This window comes from Camellia sinensis, chromosome 14 (genome assembly GCF_055761805.1).
Source record: "Camellia sinensis isolate YWXY chromosome 14, ASM5576180v1, whole genome shotgun sequence".
Classification (NCBI taxonomy): domain Eukaryota; kingdom Viridiplantae; phylum Streptophyta; class Magnoliopsida; order Ericales; family Theaceae; genus Camellia; species Camellia sinensis.
This window is the reverse complement of record NC_138974.1, coordinates 91,961,519-91,971,123: the sequence shown is the minus strand read 5'-3', so window position 1 is coordinate 91,971,123 and position 9,605 is coordinate 91,961,519. Positions and strand designations below refer to the sequence as shown.

The following is a 9,605-nucleotide window of genomic DNA, read 5'->3' as shown; positions in this document are numbered from 1 at the left end:
CCATGTTGGCCATCCACCAATTCTGGTACCTTTTTAGTGTATTGTTTTGAGGTATGAAGGGTAGGTACTCAAAATCGATTAAATCTTGGATAAATTTGGAAGTTGCTTCTTCCAATCTGAATCTTGGAACCTTCAAATCTCTGCTGGCAAGGTTTAAATTGGACTGACTGCAAAGAGGGATAGGTACCCCCTGTGAGAGTCCAAATTGCGTAGTAAATTGGGCAGGACAATACGGCTCAGAGATACACTTGTAAGCTCTAGGGTTCATAGTACCAATGAACAGTTCCCTGGGGATCAAAACAAAAGCCCACATGTTTTTGTACTGAGGCGTGGAGCACGACCTATCACTCAAAAAGGTCCTCAGCCAGGCTAGGCCAATATTGGTAGCATTGAAGGGATGGAAAATGTGAGAAGAAGGGGAAACTGGGAGCTGGTGAAAGAAGGAAAAGTAGAAGGCAAAGTTGGAAGGATAAAGTGAAACGTTGGCTAACTTCATATCATGAGTGGTAGGGTTTGACCTTCGAATGATGATTTTGGTCCTCTATACCACCTTCAAAGCTGGTTATTTAGCATGTGTAACAGTTTGCTAAGGTGAATCATTAGTTTTGCCTTGAAAATATGTGGTTATCCTTCGAAGCTTTTCTGTAATAATCTCCCTTCAATGCATATATATATGATTCGCAACATCTAGTCATAATTTCATGCTCATTCGAAGCATTTTATTAGTGCTATTATATCAATCAAAGCACTTTGTTGATATTATTCAAAGCACTTTATTGCTTAGATTAGTCATGTGCTTGGTTCGGCCCTTCAAAAATTCAAGTAAACATCATTTTTAAGGGCTGCGGGGGATAATGTTGGCACCATAAATCTGTAATTTTTATTATTATTTATTATTTATATAATTGCAGGACATGTGGCATCCTTTTACTCATTTGGAGGTTATGAGAAGTTATGAAATGTGAAAAGATGATGGAGAATAAAGTGGAGAACATGGAGCATGAATTGGAGGTTAAAGGAAGTTATGAAGACATGGAATGATACGTGGCATTGTGAGAATGAAGATAGAATAGTGGGTAGTTTTAGGTGGTTATTGGGTAGTTATTACTGGAAGTTTTTTCCTACAAATATTTGCCTATAAATAACCATTCATGGCTACATTGTAAAAGATCCAGAATTCAAATCAAAGACAATTGATTTCAATATTTCTTGTCATTTTCCTTATCTTAGGAGTAGTTTAACATAGATTTATATTTTGAATCATTTATTTTCAGTATTTTCTTTTCAAAGCATTTTATGCACTTTCTTTTCAAAGCATAGGAGTAGAGGTAAGTAATTATTACTTTGATTGTTCACTCAATCATCTTTCTCCGTCTCCCTTATTCTTCTTTTAATTTTTCTTTTCTCTACACTTGGCAATTTTGAAGTCCTTTTTGTTGAGGCAAAAGAACCGTCAACTCAATCACTTAATAATTGGATTGAATTTAATTTGTAAGGATTTTTCAATCCTTGCTGGCACGCTCGCATTTATGATATTTTCCTTTGTAGGAAAAATAAGCCAACAATTTTTGGCACGCCCAGTGGGACGTCAAGTGTAAGAAATGAAAAATGATTTGTCCATTTCAAATAGCTTAGATGAAATATATTGGCGTAAACAAAAAAATTTAGATTTTCAAGAAGAGATCCATTTTGTTGATGAAATAAACTTTCATCCCTTACAATATTATTTGGTGGAAGAAAAAAGGCACCATTTAATTGGAGAACTTCATTAACTTGATATGAAAATTTCCCAATGGAATGATGAGTTGTCAACTCTCACTACCAAGTCTTTAACTGAGGCTTTAATGGCCAAAATTGGTGAATTTTTTCAAAAAATTTTCATGGTTAAAAATAGCAAAAGTAAAGAGTTGATTTCATCAATGGCTCAGGGAGTCAAAAAATTCATTTGTAAAGAGCCAATTTATGAAAATAATAACATGGATAAAAAGCATGTTGTTGAGCCAAGCATGGTTAAAAATAATGTTCTATATAAGACTCGGGGGGTTGAAAAACCTATTCTTAGAGAGTCAAACCATGGACATAAGATATCTATGAAAAATTTTCATAAGCCATTAATGACTAAAATGGAACAATCCATTAGACCGAGAAATGATGAAATTCACATGGAAGATTTTCATAATCCATTAATGGATAAAATATTAAAAAAAACCACATTTATTAATAAATAATGAAAGTTATTTGGCCAAAGAATATATTCTCAAGCCAAACATGGCTAAGAATGATGAACAATTTAATGTTCATGAATCTGAATTTTTCGAAATTATTCAAAATGTCATGTTTTTTGAATTTTTAAAGTCATCTTGTACTATAGTTCTTAGTGTTCAAAATCCTTTTTGGATTTGTGGTTCATATCAAAATTTAATTTTGATGAAATGACTAATAAAACAATCATCTTTAAGCATTGTTTTGATGAGTTTGATGCAGTAAAGAATAACTTAGCCATTTGAAATGTTGAACTTGGTTAGGAAAAGCCTATGCATTTAAATCAATGGTTGAGAATGACTTATCTTTTTAAATTGATGGCCAATTTTTTTTTTTTTTTTTTTAAGGCACAAAATGACAGTATGTGTGCTTGGTTCGGTCCTTCAAAAATTCAAATAAATATCATTTTTAAGGGCTGCAGGGGGTAATGTTGGCACCATAAAATATTTTTCTTATTATTATTATTAGTATTAGTATTAGTATTCGTATTATTATTATTATTATTATTATTATTATTATTATTATTTTCAAGACATGTGGCATCCTCTTATTTATTTGGAAGTTAAAAGAAGTTATGGAGATGGAGGAGAACATGAAGGACAAAGTGGATGAGTGGAAGGACACATGGCAAGACAAAAATGAAAATGGGAGAAATTGGTAGTTACTAAGTAGTTATTGCTGTATTTTTCCCTCTATAAATAGCCATCAATGGCTACATTCTAAAGGACCCAAAACTCAAATCAAAGACAATTGATTTCTATTTTTCTTGTCATTTATATTTCCTGCATTTTATTTTACGTACTTCCTTCTCGAAGCATTTATTTTCAACATTTCATTTTTAAAGCATAGGAGTAGAGGTAAGTAATTATTACTTTGATTGTTCACTCAATCATCTTTCTCTGTTTCCCTTTTTCTTCTTTTAATTTTTCTTTTCTCTACACTTGGTAATGTTGAAGTCCTCTTTGTTGAGGCAAAAGAACCGTCAACGCAATCGCTTGATAATTGGCTTGAACTTAATCTGTAAGGATTTTTCAATCCTTACTGGCACGCTCGCATTTATGATATTTCCTTCGTAGGAAAAATAAGCCAACAAATACCCTCTCTCATATTTTTTGTAATAATCAACTAATATCACTTACACATCATTAAATCTACAAAATTGGTCAAAAAAATAGGCTTGCATATCATTTTTATTGACGTAATTACACCAAGTTCCTTTTTAATAGGAATAAAAATGAAGATGATGTGTGTTAGCAAAAATCTAGTTTAGGTCAAATCGATAGAGGAGATTCGACAGAGAAACCAATTTTCACAAATAAACAACGTAATCACTCAATGTGGCCAAACTTGATTGTAATATGAAAAAATTACAATCGATTGATAACATTTAAACTTGAGATTGTAATATGAAAAAGCAAATATATAAACAAACTAAAATTCGATTGATAACATTTAAACTTGTCACTTAATTGCAAGAATAAAATTACAAGTTCAGAAAACATTACAATCGACATGGCCAAACTTGATTACAAAGACTGAATTATAGATAAACTACTTCTAAGTACAAGAATTACTCCTAAATAGATTACACTACTCCTTAACTTTACATGAGTTGTGAATTTAATTGAAAATCCTTTGTTCATCTTCTCTTTACCAACGATTTAAATAAACTTCCTAGAGCAGTTTTTGTTTTCTTCGTGCACACTGCCACAATTGTTACGCAAAAGAAGAGTGGTTACCTCAACTTTTGCTTAGACGTGGTGCCACCTTTTGATGTTGATAAAGTGGGCAACTAACTTGCAAAAAATATATTGCTGCCATGTGTCCTGCAAAAAGCAAATAACAACAACAATAATAATAAATGTGACCATATAAATTAAAAAGTTGATTTATGGTTTGAATCAACAAATTAAAATTAATAAGTGATAACCAATGAGATTAGAGTTGGTTATGATCAATAAGTCAGAATCAATAAAATTGGATTTGGCTTTAATTGATAGGCCACAACTAATTAGATTAGATTTAGCCTATTGACAGGTCAAAATCGACAAAAATAAAATATGGTGTCAGCAAGACACATAGATAAACAAGACAAGATTTACATTTTAATGTATCTATCCATAAGACTGAAAAATTATTAATGAAAAGAGATTAAATGCTATACAAATTAAAATTTTAAAACAGCCTAATGTAAATATGTCAAATTTATGAGTCTCAATGTATTTTTCAAACCTTAATGGAGGTTAACATGATTTACTCAAAAATTAGGTTCATCTGATATTCGTTACCTTTTTGTTTTATTGTATTTGTCTCCCCTCCCCCCCCCCCCCTCCCCCAAAAATATATATATATATATATAATATATGGTCTATATTCATAGATACTTTTCGACTATTTTTTGAGAGATAAAAATAATAAAATGAGTATGTTTTATTATTAAATCGATTTAATTTTTTTTTTCTATAAATGATATACACAGACAATTTTATAAAATTAACGATTTGAATCATCAAAATAAGATCTGAGCTCCACAAGCCCAAACATATCGGTCAAATTCAATTTTAAATCTGAGAGGAGTGCAATTCTAAATTTTACTTTTTGTTCTTTAATAACTAGTATCAAATTTTATTATTTTTTATTTTAATGTTAAATTCATGTCATGTATATCCATCAAAATAAAATGTTGGAATTTACTGTAAATCCCAAGATAAACTCTTGGGTTACCTACGCAACAATGCTATTTTTCACTAATTTTTTTATGTATATAAATGACCACTTCTGGCACACAAAGCTAGTGGACCCATGCCACAACGCTGGTTCATATCTAATTGGGTAATTTCCAGTCAGTTGATATTTGAAAAAATATTTTTAAATTAATGATAAATTTTATACATAATAAAATATAAAATTATAAATTTTCTCATGAATTTGTAGATAGTTTGTAGAGTTTCGGCTGAAATGTAAATTCTCCTATCTAATTTATTTCTAAACAAATAACTGATTAACTCTCAGAGCATATTCTAAGCTCTTTTGACCATCATCGGCAACATCCACGTACATAATTCTGTTTTGAGCTCCCGTGAATCCCAATGGGGAAATTTTGAAGTAGTTAATCATTGCGAACATCAAGCCCCCGCCGGACCTCCTCCTCACCAAATTGTCTCATTTACTAACACCATTCCTTTTAAATTGATCATCCTCATACTCAAATCTCAGAGGAAACATCATTTTGTTTCTCAAACTATCACACATGATTTAATCCCTATGTTTCGATTTATTTCAATTTAGTACTTGAACTTTCAATAAATGATCAATTTAATCCCTGCCGTCGCATTCCGTCTACAATTAGACTGAGGTCATATTTGATTCACAAGATTAATAGTGAAGTATTAATAATCATATTAAATTAGTGTGGTATTCACTATTCTATTGGATTAATATCCATTGGATTAATAATCCCACCCCTATCCCATTACTAATAATCTTACAATTTTGTTGGATTAATTATCTATTAGATTAGTAATCCTAAACCAAAATGTTAAAACAAACATAGGATAATTGGGCTCACGAATTAATAATCTCAATCCCACGCTCTAATCCACTCAATCAAACATGCCCTGACTGTGCTGGCGTGATATCAAAGTTCATTTAGAATTTCATTTTACCCCCTCAAACTATATCCTAAAAATCAATTTGCCCCCAAATATAAAAAAATTAAATTTAAATATTTAATAAATAATTTTTATCTCAATAATGAAAAAAATTAAATTTTAAATAATATATACTTTGCAAAAAAATAATAAAAAATATAAAAATTCTCATTTTGAATTATTTTGAGACTATGAAACATGAATGATTCGACAAATATGTCGTACCCGTACCAGATTCTTACCAATGTATGATATTTCTACATACGTATCGAGTACACAAAATATGTAGTCAAAATTTTTTTTCTTAATTTTTGGCCTAACCAGACATGTCTAATATGTTTCCAAGTTTTCTTCTACTACAAAGATAAAATTATTTTTACTAAACTTCATTTTCATTTTTAGTCTTGTACTTAGTATGGTTTTAAAATTAAGTTATGGTTTATAAGTTATTTAATATAATAATATTTAAATTTATCTTATACCTATGCTTTTGGCATTAAATGTCAATTGTATGTTGGATTTAACAAATTAAACTGTTTAATCAATTTTTGTATTATTTCAAATTAAAAATAAATATTTTTTTACAAACGTATTATACCATATCCCGTACTCATACCTAATTTTTAAAGATTTTATCATGTCGATGTACTCATATCATACCAATACTAGTACTCATATCCATACTTGTACTTCATAGGTCTCAAATTATCTCGCGTTGATCCTAGATAAACTTAGTGAGCCTAAAATTTATTGATTATTCTGTGTGTGCGCGCACGCAATTGTAACTAGTTTATTATCCAAATTAATTTCAATAGAATTGTTCGACAAATAGTAATTTCAAAATTGAGTGGGAAATTTTTTTCAAATTTCAGTAAGTAACCGGTATGGGTATGACATGTTTGTCGAAGTATCCATACTTTATAATCTCAAGATAATTCTGAATGATGCCTTTTATATTTTTTATTATTTTTTTGCAAAGTATATATTATTCAAAATTTAATTTTTTCATTACTGAGATAAAAAAATATTTATTAAATATTTCAATTTAATTTTTTTATATTTAGGGGTTAAATTGATTTTTTAAAGTATAGTTTGGGAGGTAAAATGACTCTAAATGAAATTTGGTGCCACGTCAGTACATCCCTTCTAATTGTAAACAAAATGTGATGGCATTGATCAGTTTATTAAAAGTTCAGATACTAGATTGAAATAAATCAAAATATAAAGTCAAATTACAAAATACGTAATAGTTTAAAAGATAAAATGATATTTCCTCCAAATCTAATCCTTCCCAAAAACGCAATCTCATTCTCATACTTAATTTACCATTTAAAACAATGGCCTCCTCAACTTTATTCAAACATGTTTTGTTTTTCTTTTGTTCTGTCATTTTCACTTCATGTATCGTCTAAGCTTTTTTTTTTTTTTTAATCAGCAAAGAAAAGGGAATTTTATTGATAAAAATAGAAGAATTACATCAATAAAGAAGAAGGGGACGGGGAGGAAGAATGCAAAGAGCATCATAGCAAAACAAACAATCCCAACTGAGTTAGCACCGATAAGATCGCCCAATCATAATACAAACAATCCAAAGCTAATGATCCAGATATCTTAATAGACTTCATAGTCCCTTCAACTTCCAACACCCATAATGATGGAAACTTCTTCACCTTCATCGGAATGTGCGGACTTCCCGCTAACTCGACAAACCCACCAACCTTCACGGTCACAAAAGCCACCATGGCTGAGTTCCCAGCTCTTAATGGTCAGAGCGTGTCGATGGCGGTTCTCCAGTTCCCTATGTTGGCCGTGTTAACCCACCGCACACCCACCCACGCTCTGCCGGGCTTCTTTTCGTAGTGGAAGGTAGTATGGAAGTTGGATCTGTAGACACTGCTAACAAACTCTACACTCGGACGCTTCAAATTGGGGACATGTTTGTGTTTCCAAAGGGATTGGTACATTACCAATACAATGCCGATGTCACTAAACAAGCCACCGCTATTTCTGCTTTCGGAAGTGCAAATGCAGGGACTGTGTCTGCTCCAGTGACTTTGTTTGCTACCGGAATTGATGATGGAATTCTTGCCAAGTCTTTTAAGACTGATGTTGCTATCATTCAGAAGATCAAGGCTGGTCCTACCGCTAAGCCCTAAATTTTGACATAAAAACTAGTCACAGAATTATTTACCTACCTTTGCAACTGTTTTTTTTAAAACTAATATATCAATTCCTTTAGTTTTTTCTATTTATTTTTGAATTTGTTCTGATCTATTTTGAGCAAGCAATAATGCCCTTGTCCAGTTTAAGTTGGTCTATAATTGTTATAATAATGAAAGGAAGATTCGTCATTTGGTAATAAACTAGCGATGTACGATTTTATTTCAAAAATTTGTGCATTTTTATTTTGTAAGTAGAAAAATATTACATTCTTATAAATATCAAAATAATTAGTACATTAAATTAGATAATCAATCATTTAATCATATCTACAAATCCAACATAACAATTACTAAATAATACAAGAAAGACCCTATTAACGAGAAAGAAAATAATTCATTATTGCATTTAGGGGTGAAATCGGTTCAATGTTTTGTTTTTGTTTTTGTTTTTTTTTTTTTTTAAGATTTTGAGCTGAACCAAAGTAATTGGTGTTCTTTTCTTTGAAAATGAACAAATCGCAATACACTTGTAAATCGAACCAAACTGTTTTATGCAGTTTCGATGCAGTGCAGTACTACGATTTTGGACCTACTTATCCATTACGAAAATGAATTTGGGCCTTAGAAACTGAGGTCCAACAACACCTAAGCATAATTTTTACATATGCCTGTTTTATCAAATTAAATGGGGCTTTATTTACCAATATATATATATATATATATAATATTTGAATTGGCTTTGAAATTCTTGTCTAGTAAGAGCTAAAAAATAAGAAAATAAAAATGCATTTAACATAGTAACAAGGATCAAACATATCTAACAAAGCAAACATACCAAAATATATCAAAATATATTCAACAATTATTTTTCTGTTCAAAACAAATAGGAACCATACGTCAAGCAGATCTTTTTTTGTCTTTTCAAAACTAAGTAAGAACCATATATCCATAACCAAATATTACAAACTATTAATATTAAAAAACTCAAAATAAAATGTAGATAGAGTATGCATTTTCCAACCAAGCAAGCAAAAGAGGTACCGTTTGATGATATAAATATTTCTCATATTTATAACTACGATTGTGCAAAATACCGCCAAATTTGTTAAAACCACCCAATCTGCATCGATCTATCCGCTAACCGCAGAAAATTTTTTGAAATTTATAACCTGCCTTCAAAACCGCTCTGCTCTGTTATAGTTAATACAAATATTTTTTGGAACAAAAATCATTTACCTCTTTGTAATATAATTTGATAGCACTTTACCTCCTTGTTATTTAAAAATGGCCATATGGCACCCATGTGGTTTTGGACTAACATACAACCGTGAACACTGTTAGCTATAGAGGTGAAATGACTATAATACCCTCAAACCCTATATTTTTTTTGTTATTTTCTTTCTCTTTCATCTCTTATACACATAATTTAGAATGCCTAGTATTAATTCAATTAAAGCACAATTAATTATAAATTGTTAATTATTTATTGTAATTCTTAAATTTTTATTCTCGTTTTTATTTAATTAAATTT

General features: G+C 30.4%; 1 pseudogene; it reads left to right on the top strand.

The window, feature by feature from the left end:
• The first annotated feature begins 571 nt into the window (after positions 1-571).
• Positions 572-8,068, top strand: LOC114312722 (germin-like protein 9-3; annotated as a pseudogene).
• Positions 8,069-9,605: the final 1,537 nt, after the last annotated feature.